We start from the raw sequence: 11,942 nt of genomic DNA on the forward strand, positions 1-11,942 counted from the left end.
AAGAGGTTTTTAAGTAAACTACCATATTTCGGTGTTCGTAATATCGTTTCAACAAACGGAATATTTACTTGGAGTGCCTTTATGTGCTCCATAAACCTCCTATATTCTTGAATCTGCTCATCAGGTATGGCTCGGCTTGGAAATGGCAAAGAGGGTCGGTAAGGCTTCAAAAGAGAGCAGTTTCGGGTATCAGGTTGTCGACTCGTCGAGTCCATGATGGCAACTCGGCGAGTCGAGTCGGGTTTACTCAAATCCCAGCTACTTTCTTCTTCTGTTCGTACTTTGTTGGGATTCTTCTGGATAGCGGTCAGAGGAGTGTAAATTGGCTCAGAATCTGTTGTTATTGCATTCACATGCGCCATTCTTGGATTTTGCTCGGCATTGCTAAGAAGTTCAAAGGTGGCAGTTGCGGGAATGATGGGTTGCACTAGTCCCGGTCCGGTATCGTCGCGTATTCTCTTCTTCCATTCGCCCATGGGAACTTCATCGATGTTAGCCATGGGGTTAGCTAATTCGCCTTCTAAATCGCTTCCTTCTTCGAAGTCGGTTTCTTCTCTTTTGGATTCGTACACGATATCGTCCTTGTTTGGGTCTTCGTTCGCCTCAGAAAAATTGTTGGATTCTCCCACTTTCTTGTCCGTTTTCTTACTAAAAACAGATTTGAGATTCTTCAATGGCGAATTCTTTGATGTTGCGGTTTCTCCTACTGTTTTGCCTTTGTTTTTCTTCAAAGTTGCTTCCGGGTCGTCAAGTGGTGGAACCAAAGGTGTACCTCCTCCTCTGGTCATAAACGAACTGCAATTGAAACAGAAAACATGCGTAAACAGAACAAAAATAAATTAAAAACGAAACTGAGTTTCAGCGATGGACTCGTCGAGTAGCTTCGGTTGCACTCGGCGAGTTCAAGGCTAAAAACAGAAATTTTTTTAATAATAATCCTAAAAACAGAAAACTACTAAAACTTGAACTAATGACTAATTTACTAAAAAAATAACTTTGTGCAAGATAATTCTCACACAAAGGATCGATAAAACTAGAAATTAGAGTTAATTTTTGAACCGTTCACCGGCAACGACGCCAAAAACTTGATGTGTGTAAAACCAACTAGTTTTAATCCTACTTTTCAAATGTAAATTTAACACACAAAGGCAGTGGACCTATCAATTGTGGTATAGTTAAATAAGTAGGGTATCGAACTCAGGGAACGGAAATTAAACTAATTACTAATATTATCTAAAACAAATAATAAAATAGGAGGGGTTTCTCTAGTTTTACAAGACTAGAAACTTAACTAAAACTTACCTGCACTTAATTAAGCAGCTAAACAATTAAATTGCAACTAAATTCAATGATAAAAATGACTTTTGTCTAGGTTCGAGTCATTTGATCCTATGGTTGATTTTATGGTGAATATATCGGATTAATTTTTCATTGGCTACCGATTGAGATGATTAGGTTCACGTTCGTTATTGCTAATCCTTAGAAAACAGATTAATTCAAGCAGTGGCCAGTTGTCTAAATTAATAAGTTCCTTAGTTAATTAATTCGGGTTAAGTAAGACTTGTAATGGTTAATTGAATCGGTGATTCAATTAACCCCTTGTTGATGGTGTATCACACAAGCTCACGTATTAATTTACCTATCTTCCAGTTAATTCTAGTTTCACATTGGTTATTCCTAGACATATAACTATGTGGTCACATAAATCATACGAAATTAATAACTAAGAGATGTTCATACAACTTAATTACTGATTTATTAACATAAAATAGTTGTTATTAATCTATGAGGTTCTTTAACAAGCTTAGCAAAACAATATCACCAATTAAAATTAATTCTAACCATAAAATCAATCCATATTCACAAAATCATCTACCCTAAACAGAAGACAAAGGTTTTTAGTTCATAATTGCAGTGAAAACAAACTCAAAAACGAATTCAATTAGTTTAAACATGGTTCAATCAAAAGCTTAACTAAGAATGAATTAGAATTTGCCTTAATCCTCTTCAAAATCGAACTTAGGGTTGATTCCTCAGCTTCTCTCGGTCTAGTAGTACCTTCAATCGCAATCTGAGCCTCCTAGGGTTTCCCCAGAAGTCCCCCTCTCGATCTCAAAGTCCCTATTTATATTTTTCTAGAAACAGAGGTGACTCGTCGAGTCAAGGTCCTAACTCGTCAAGTCCCTCATTAAAAATCCGTGTACGGCAAGGACTTCTAGAGCTTCTCGAATCTTCGATCCAACTCGTCGAGTCAGGCGTTGACCCGCCGAGTCCTTCTTGTTTCTGGCATTTTTCTTCTTTGTTTCAACTCCCGAACTTCCAACTGCTTCTCCTGCTTCCTTTTGCTTCCGAGCATGTCTTTTGGACTGAGAATACAATTTGAATACTATTAAGTACCTTTTGTCCATAATATGTAAATAATTAGCTAATAAATAATGAAAATCTATACTAAATATATAGCTAAATATGAACATATCAAAATACCCCACACTTGACTTTTGCTTGCCCCTAAGCAAAACTGAATTTTAGCACACTAATATTTCATAAGACAATCCCAATCAAACCCAACCATTATGTCAAGACCGCAACGCATGCATTTGTGTCTAAAGTTTTTCCTAAGGACCCCCTCAATTCTAAATACTCACAATCCTCATAAACACTCGCCCACTTCTTTTGAACAATGCTCATTTTATGCATCCCTCCGAATCCATCCGCAGAAAACCTCCTAGCCTCAAGGTATTTTTGGTTGAGCAACCCAAGCATACATAACTAGAAAATTACAAATTTTTCCGATACCAATATGGAGCTATTTTTTTTGAATTCTTCACTTCTTTGATAATTTGATCTTTGATTTCTTTGAATTCACCACCTTGTTGTTTTATTTTTGGCATCTTCAACTTTTTGAATTTCTTCAGAACTTTGATCTTTTGATCTTCAATTTAATTGCTCCAAAATTCTTCAAACTTTTCTTGTAATTCTCTTTTTTTTTTCATGTAACTCATTCATTTTTTTTCACTCAATACCTACATGCTTAAGCAGGGGCGCTCAACTTCAACCTTTATTGGTTAAGGTATTAGTCTTCCTGGATACATTTCTGGTACACGATGCTAAACATATTGCATCCCTCAAACTAAGCGAGGTTATGTTTTTGTCCCATGATTTCACTATAATAAAAGGGGCCACAAATGCATTATAACGTATATAGGCTCAACTAAACATTTGGGTCTTCATAAAATCATCAAACATAATACTATCATGAACCCTAATTGCTTTTACCAAAATTTTCTAATTTAGCCTAGCAATTTTATTACAAAATTTTCAAAATTAACTAAAATTTCAAGATTTTCGAAATTTAAGTAAAATTTAAACTAATTTAACCAACCCCCTACCCCACACTTAAATTATGCAATGTCCCCATTGCATATTATGCATGATAAAGAACAATAAAATAAAGAGAAAATTGGAACAAACGCCCCTGGGATAGTAGTGGCGAGATTGATTTTCTTCATTGAAATCTCCATCTTCAATTGATTTTAAACATGGGAACAGCTCATCCATGTCTTGGGTGTCAAATCTCGTGTGGTTAGCTCCAAATATGCAGGAAAATCCCTTGGAAAGTTCCAGGAATCAATCTTAAAGATAATGCAGTCAAGCGGCGTATAAAATAGCATCAAATCAGAAATTTTAGAGGTCCAATGATAAACAACACGTCGACTGGAATGTCGACTCGTCGAGTAGGAGCGGGAAAAGGCAGAAATCGCGAAATCGCACTGGGACTCGTCGAGTTAGTATGTGCACTCGACGAGTCCATCGCTGTGTAATGAAAATATATTCTGCTTTAAATCCGGCTTTTGGTGTGTTGAAGTAATCATCAAAAAGACACTTATTCCCTTCTCTTCTTCAGTATCTACGCACTCTTCAACCCTCTCTAAAACCGGACTCGATACTTAAACTCCATTCACGCTCGCCTAGACTCGATGCTTCTATGAAACGACTCTCTAGACTCTTCGTTTGCAAACCCTTTATCCAAATTCTGAAAAGACTAAAACAAACACGTAATAAAAAGGAAAAACAAACCATAAACAAATCCTAAATTACTCGTCCAAACCAAACAAAACAAACAAACAAAAAAAAACAAACAATAAGTAAAAATTGTTTTAACACAACCAAAATAAAAAGGATAGAACTTCAATCTTCATCTTCTTCCTCCTCATCCTCTCCATCATCATTCCGCGCTCCACTCCCACTCGCTCCGCTCTGTCTTGTGTTTATCCTCTCCTCCCAAGTAGGCACATAAGGAAATTGACCCCCGTCCACATGTTGAATGTTGAAGTGATTAAACAATTGGATAAAGGACCGGTTGGCAAAATTCACGCCCCTCCCCAAATCATCTTGATATCTTCTCCCCTCCTCATTTAACCACTCCGGGGGTATATCATCTTCGACCGGGATCACCGGTGGATCGGGATGTGCTTGCTCGCGTCTCGGCCTTACCCTCCTTCCCGGCTCCTCGGGTCCTATTACCGCATCATCATGAGGAATAGCATAATGCCCCCCCTCCATAATCTTCAATAATTCGGGCTCTTCTAAAAAGAATGGGATTAAAAGGAGGGGTCGGGACCATCGTCATCAAGTTCCATGCTCCTCTTTCCATTAACCAATAGGATTTGGCTAGGCGGGTCACAAACATCCCGCCATTGATCTTTGAAGTTTTGCGATCCTTGACCGCCCCCCCCCCCTCCCAGCTAAATAAGACGCCATGCAGTACGGAAGATTGCAAAAAGTATTTGGAGTAATAATACTCTATAAGTAGACTTTGACAAGATACGGGGCCAACTCCTCTTCATAACGAACTCTTCCCAACCATTCCCAATCAATTGCATTGGGTACACAAATTTTTTCTTCTTAACTTCAACTAGTTTCTTCTTCCATCTTTTCATTGTGGATTCCGAATCAATTCTTGGAAAATTTAACCAAGGATGGTCTCCTTGGCTACCCCTGGAGCTTTGTCCACCTCTTGAAAACATTTTCTTCAACATAAGAAAACCATACAAACCAGAAAACACAGAAAGATTAAAAATTAAAAATTTCGACGGTCTTCAGGGACTGACTCGTCGAGTCCACGAACAGACACGGCGTGTCGTAAGAACTGCTCGAGTCGAATGTCTGAGATTTATCAATTCATCCAACAAAACTCAAAATTGGTCCCAGGGGTTTGTCTCACGATGCATACTAAGTATAAATTCATAGTCAATTGCATCTATAACATCCTATTTAGACAAAAATTAAAAACCCTAGAACCCCAATCAAGTCAAAGGAAACTGGTTGAAGCAAATTGGGATCAATATTCTGCAAAGATTAAAGCTTTAAGAAGATTATAAACAAAAGATGTTACCTGGTTAGAAGATAGTGGAAGAAATCAAGAAAAATGAGATGAGTTGCTTGAGAGAATCTTGGCACGTCGAGTATAGGGGTGTTGGCCGTGTGAAGTGAAAATGTTTATCAATTAGGTTAAAACCCTAATTTTACAAAAATGTAAAAAAAAAAAAAAAATTTCAGTAATTTTTATCGACTCGTCGAGTCATCGTTCCGACTCGGCGAGTCAGGTCGCGAAATTATTTTCACATCTGCGTAAGGACTCGTCGAGTTAATGTATAGACTCGACGAGTTTATTATTCTGTTGAAAACATTTTTCCTTTTCTGAAAAATAAAATTTATTTATTAAAAACAACGCCGCACCCCACACTTAGGCCTTAATTACCCTCAAACAATTAATTATGGATGAAAATGAAGATTGAAATAAAAAAACTAAGTAATCCTCACGAAAACAAAAACGAAAAACGAAAAAGAAAAGAAAAGCAAACTTTTTTGACGGGTTGCCTCCCGTTAAGCGCTTCTTTTTAAGGAGTCATTAGCTGGATTCCTTCCCGCTTTACGTTTCTTCTGCTTCATCCATTGGGATCTCCTTCTTTAATTTTTGTACTTTGTATTTTGTCTTGTACAAGTAGATTTTTCTCTTGTATGCCCTCTACAATTCCTCCATTCTCGTCCTTGCAGTGATTTCTTCAACTTTACGCTTTTTCCCTTTATCGTGCTTAATTTTCTCCACTCTTTCCTTTTCACGCTCCATCGTTTCCCTTCCTTTCTTATCTTTCTTGATTGCCTTTTTGGTTGTTACAGAATACGGTGCTTTGAAAGTGAAAACTTCACATGTAGTAGAGACAATGGCATGAGGCTTGGTTCTTTTGCTTTTGATTGTCATCTCTTCTCGATCTAGCATATGTGATTTAATTGAAGAGGTATGATTATCACCATTCATATTTTTAAGATCCCCTTTATCTTCCAAACTCCCTCCATCCTTTTCTTGAACAGCCGCATCATTCTCTACCATTGCTTCAAGAAAAGACAAATGTGCATCCTCAAAGTCGATATGATCTTTAACAACCTTGTTTCTCTTAAGAGGATTCTTCAAGTAATCATGAAAAACTTGCACATCTGGTTCATAAAGGGTACTAATGGCTTGCAGACTATCATGTCCATCAGATTGGGAATTTTCGCAGGTACTCGTCGAGTCAGCAGATACGACTCGGCGAGTCAGAGAATCTTCAACGCTTTTGAGGTTTTCTTTGCAGTCAGCTTCCTTGATCAGCCTTTCTATCTCCTCCAGATCTCCCTTGGCATCAGAATTCTCTTCCAAGGATAATAAGAATTGGTTTGGATTGACCTCTCTCAAGTAAGCAAGTTCTCTCTCCAATACTTCATCACCTAAAATTATTGAGGAAACCTTATCTTCTTTTGACTCTTTGGGCTTCTCCTTTTCCTCTGCTTCAAAAATTACCGAATCATCTCCCGCCCTTAATGTTAGCGTAGATTCACGCATGTCTACCAAGGCACAAGCGGTATTCAAGAATGGCCGCCCAAGAATGATTGGTACTTTAGAGTCCTCCTCCATGTCTAATATTATAAAGTCAACCGGAAATACTAATTTATCAATTTTGATAAGGAGATCTTCACATACTCCCATTGGATGTATTATCGTTTTGTCGGCTAGATGAATCTTCATTTGAATAGGCTTTGGGATCGGAAGGTTTAACTTTTGGAAGAAGGAATATGGCATAATATTAATACTTGCACCTGAATCCGTCAATGCTCGTGTGGTCATTATGTTCCCAAATTGACAAGGTACGGTGATGCTTCCCGGATCGCCCCTCTTTTCTGGCAGTTCACTTAGCACTATTTCAGCAACTTCTTCTATATTTCTTCTAGTGGTAAAGAGGTTTTTAAGTAAACTACCATATTTCGGTGTTCGTAATATCGTTTCAACAAACGGAATATTTACTTGGAGTGCCTTTATGTGCTCCATAAACCTCCTATATTCTTGAATCTGCTCATCAGGTATGGCTCGGCTTGGAAATGGCAAAGAGGGTCGGTAAGTCTTCAAAAGAGAGCAGTTTCTGGTATCAGGTTGTCGACTCGTCGAGTCCATGATGGCAACTCGGCGAGTCGAGTCGGGTTTACTCAAATCCCAGCTACTTTCTTCTTCTGTTCGCACTTTGTTGGGATTCTTCTGGATAGCGGTCAGAGGAGTGTAAATTGGCTCAGAATCTGTTGTTATTGCATTCACATGCGCCATTCTTGGATTTTGCTCGGCATTGCTAGGAAGTTCACCGGGTGCTCTTTGGTTGATTTGTTGTGCAAGCTGACCTAGCTGTTTTTCGATGTTATGAATAGATGATTGCTGATTACTAAGCATTTTTTGTTGATCCTTCATTATAGCTTGATGTTCTCTAAACATATTTTGTTGCTCTTTCATTTCAGCATCTGAAGCATTATGCCTCTTCTCAGACGCGGCTACAAATCTTGTGAACATATCTTCCTAATCAGCTTTCTTCTCCAACACCGGTTCCTCTTTTTGATAATAGCCCTTTTCTTTTGCGTAAATTTCTCCTCCTTTGCCTTTTTGTACTCATCATAAGGAAGCCAATCCTTTTTGGGTTTTCGCCAATTGTCATCATACCTATCACCACTTGAATAGCACACTTGCACCCTCCGGTTCCCGTTTTCGTCTAGATCACAATCTTTAGTGAGATGAGGCCCTCTACAATTCTCACAACCGACCCTAATGGCATGGATGGATTGGTCCATCTTAGTCATTCTTCGATCAAAATTCTCTAGTTTAGCCATCATTGTTGCCATGCTATCATTAACTGAGTTCACCGCCCCCCGACTCAGTTCATTCCTTGGATTATGATATTCTCTAGAGTGCTTAGAGAATTCTTCAATTAGGGCTTTTATCACTGGGGGTGCTTTCTTCGTGAGTGGTCCTTACGAATCAAGGAGTTGCCTAGTTGTCACATTTACTCCATCATAAAAAATGGAGACTTCTTGTTGGCTGTTTAGATCGTGATGTGGGCAATTCCTTAGTAAGCCTTTGTACCTTTCCCACGCTTCATATAGTGACTCTACAGCTTGTTGTTCAAAATTAGCTATGGCTTTCTTTAACTTGGCTATTTTTGAAGGAGGGCAAAACTGGTCTATGAATTCTTCTTTCATTTTAGCCCATGTAGTGATGGATCTTGGGGGAAGTGATTTCAGCCAATCCTTTGCTGCTCCCTTGAATGTGACAGGTAGCATACGAAGCAAGACAGTGTCGCGAGCCACATTAGGGACATTGAAGTAGTCGGCTATGTCATTGACTTCGTCAAGATGCTTGTATGCGTCTTCATGATCCTTCCCGTAAAATGGAATATCCTTAAGTTGAGCAAGTATGTGGCCTTTAAGTTCAAAGGTGGCAGTTGCGGGAATGATGGGTTGCACTAGTCCCGGTCCGGTATCGTCGCGTATTCTCTTCTTCCATTCGCCCATGGGAACTTCATCGATGTTAGCCATCGGGTTAGCTAATTCGCCTTCTAAATCGCTTCCTTCTTCGGAGTCGGTTTCTTCTTTTTTGGATTCGTACACGATATCGTCCTTGTTTGGGTCTTCGTTCGCCTCAGAAAAATTGTTGGATTCTCCCACTTTCTTGTCCTTTTTCTTACTAAAAACAGATTTGAGATTCTTCAATGGCGAATTCTTTGATGTTGCGGTTTCTCCTACGGTTTTGCCTTTGTTTTTCTTCAAAGTTGCTTCCGGGTCGTCAAGTGGTGGAACCAAAGGTGTACCTCCTCCTCTGGTCATAAACGAACTGCAATTGAAACAGAAAACACGCGTAAACAGAACAAAAATAAATTAAAAACGAAACTGAGTTTCAGCGATGGACTCGTCGAGTAGCTTCGATTGCACTCGGCGAGTTCAAGGCTAAAAACAGAAATTTTTTTAATAATAATCCTAAAAACAGAAAACTACTAAAACTTGAACTAATGACTAATTTACTAAAAAAATAACTTTGTGCAAGATAATTCTCACACAAAGGATCGATAAAACTAGAAATTAGAGTTAATTTTTGAACCGTTCCCCGGCAACGACGCCAAAAACTTGATGTGTGTAAAACCAACTACTTTTAATCCTACTTTTCAAATGTAAATTTAACACACAAAGGCAGTGGACCTATCAATTGTGGTATAGTTAAATAAGTAGGGTATCGAACTCAGGGAACGGAAATTAAACTAATTACTAATATTATCTAAAAAAAATAATAAAATAGGAGGGGTTTCTCTAGTTTTACAAGACTATAAACTTAACTAAAACTTACCTGGCACTTAATTAAGCAGCTAAACAATTAAATTGCAACTAAATTCAATGATAAAAATGACTTTTGTCTAGGTTCGAGTCATTTGATCCTATGGTTGATTTTATGGTGAATATATCGGATTAATTTTTCATTGGCTACCGATTGAGATGATTAGGTTCGCGTTCGTTATTGCTAATCCTTAGAAAACAGATTAATTCAAGCAGTGGCCAGTTGTCTAAATTAATAAGTTCCTTAGTTAATTAATTCGGGTTAAGTAAGACTTGTAATGGTTAATTGAATCGGTGATTCAATTAACCCCTTGTTGATGGTGTATCACACAAGCTCACGTATTAATTACCTATCTTCTAGTTAATTCTAGTTTCACATTCGTTATTCCTAGACATATAACTATGTGGTCACATAAATCATATGAAATTAATAACTAAGAGATGTTCACACAACTTAATTACTGATTTATTAACAGAAAATAGTTGTTATTAATCTATGAGGTTCTTTAACAAGCTTAGCAAAACAATATCACCAATTAAAATTAATTCTAACCATAAAATCAATCCATATTCACAAAATCATCTACCCTAAACAGAAGACAAAGGTTTTTAGTTCATAATTGCAGTGAAAACAAACTCAAAAACGAATTCAATTAGTTTAAACATGGTTCAATCAAAAGCTTAACTAAGAATGAATTATAATTTGCCTTAATCCTCTTCAAAATCGAACTTAGGGTTGATTCCTCAGCTTCTCTCGGTCTAGTAGTACCTTCAATCGCAATCTGAGCCTCCTAGGGTTTCCCCAGAAGTCCCCTCTCGATCTCAAAGTCCCTATTTATATTTTTCTAGAAACAGAGGTGACTCGTCGAGTCAAGGTCCTAACTCGTCGAGTCCCTCATTAAAAATCTGTGTACGGCAATGACTTTTAGAGCTTCTCGAATCTTCGATCCAACTCATCGAGTCAGGCGTTGACCCGCCGAGTCCTTCTTGTTTCTGGCATTTTTCTTCTTTGTTTCAACTCCCGAACTTCCAACTGCTTCTCCTGCTTCCTTTTGCTTCCGAGCATGTCTTTTGGACTGAGAATACAATTTGAACACTATTAAGTACCTTTTGTCCATAATATGTAAATAATTAGCTAATAAATAATGAAAATCTATACTAAATATATAGCTAAATATGCACATATCAGTGTTCGATTAAGTTCTATGTCAAACAAATCGGAAATCGGGAAACAAACTGTTGGACAATAAGTAAGACATTGTTCCATGTATTTGTCCGGCTGATATCTAGAACAGAGGATTATATGATCACTTATCTTAAATGGCGTATCATCATCATCTCAGTTCCATGAGACTTTGAAGGAGCTACGATTTCCGACGGGTTCCTGAAGTCATTCTTGCAGTTATAGTTATTAGACTTATCCAAGTGGGAGACTGTTGGATTAGGTGTCTAAGTTCATAACTATTTCTTGAATGTACTTGACCCGGTTGGCATGGTCCATTTGGGTTGCATGACATTGCAACACTTGGATAGACAAAATGAGATAAAGGACACTTAAGGTTTATTAATATATTATAAGTTCTAATATATTAATAATATTATTTAATTAGTATTGATCAAGAATTAATTTAGAATTAATTTGGTGATCAAAAGGAGACTTATTAAATATATGGGGTTGATTGTGTAAATCATCCATTCTTTTATAGTGGGCTAATGATCCATGGTTTATATGAATTGGGGTTTGATCGGTTTTGAAGAGAAGAATGAAGTGAGTTTTCGGTCTAACTTGCTATCTTGAAGAGATTTTCGAAACCAAGAGAGTTCTAGGGAGCAAAACACGAAATGGTGTGGTTTAAGGAGTGATATTAGCATAAATTTAAAACAAAACTACTTGAGTTTGATAGGAACTTACCAAGCTTATGATATTTGAAGAGAAGCTCTTGAAATCATACACAAACTTACGGTTTTTAGTAGGAAAGAGTGAGAGGATTTTTAGAGGGTTCGGAGGAAATGAGAAATGTAAGTGAGTTTGAATTGAAGAATGATAGAGGTGGTGATGGTCTCGGCCGGTTTAAGAGAGGAGAGAAGAGAGAGGTTAAGCCTAGATATTTGTGGGATAATAAACCTCCTAGATGCATGAGATTTCCTTGTTACATGGGGGTTTAATGTCTAGGAATATGGTGGTTAAATGTGTGTTGTCATGCTTAGGTTTAATCTTCATTCATTTATTTATTTAATTAATTATTTTTTTTATGAATGGCCGA

At 37.6% G+C, this 11,942-nt stretch overlaps 1 non-coding gene across 1 annotated transcript; it reads left to right on the forward strand.

The window, feature by feature from the left end:
- Positions 1 to 8,398: 8,398 nt before the first annotated feature.
- LOC145167992 (small nucleolar RNA R71) lies at positions 8,399 to 8,505 on the forward strand. Its single transcript, XR_013741588.1, has one exon. It is a non-coding gene; the product is annotated as a small nucleolar RNA R71 (small nucleolar RNA).
- Positions 8,506 to 11,942: the final 3,437 nt, after the last annotated feature.

The sequence above is a fragment of the Lactuca virosa genome, chromosome 3, assembly GCF_052849685.1.
Source record: "Lactuca virosa cultivar CGN04683 chromosome 3, Lactuca_virosa_CGN04683_v6, whole genome shotgun sequence".
Classification (NCBI taxonomy): Eukaryota; Viridiplantae; Streptophyta; class Magnoliopsida; order Asterales; family Asteraceae; genus Lactuca; species Lactuca virosa.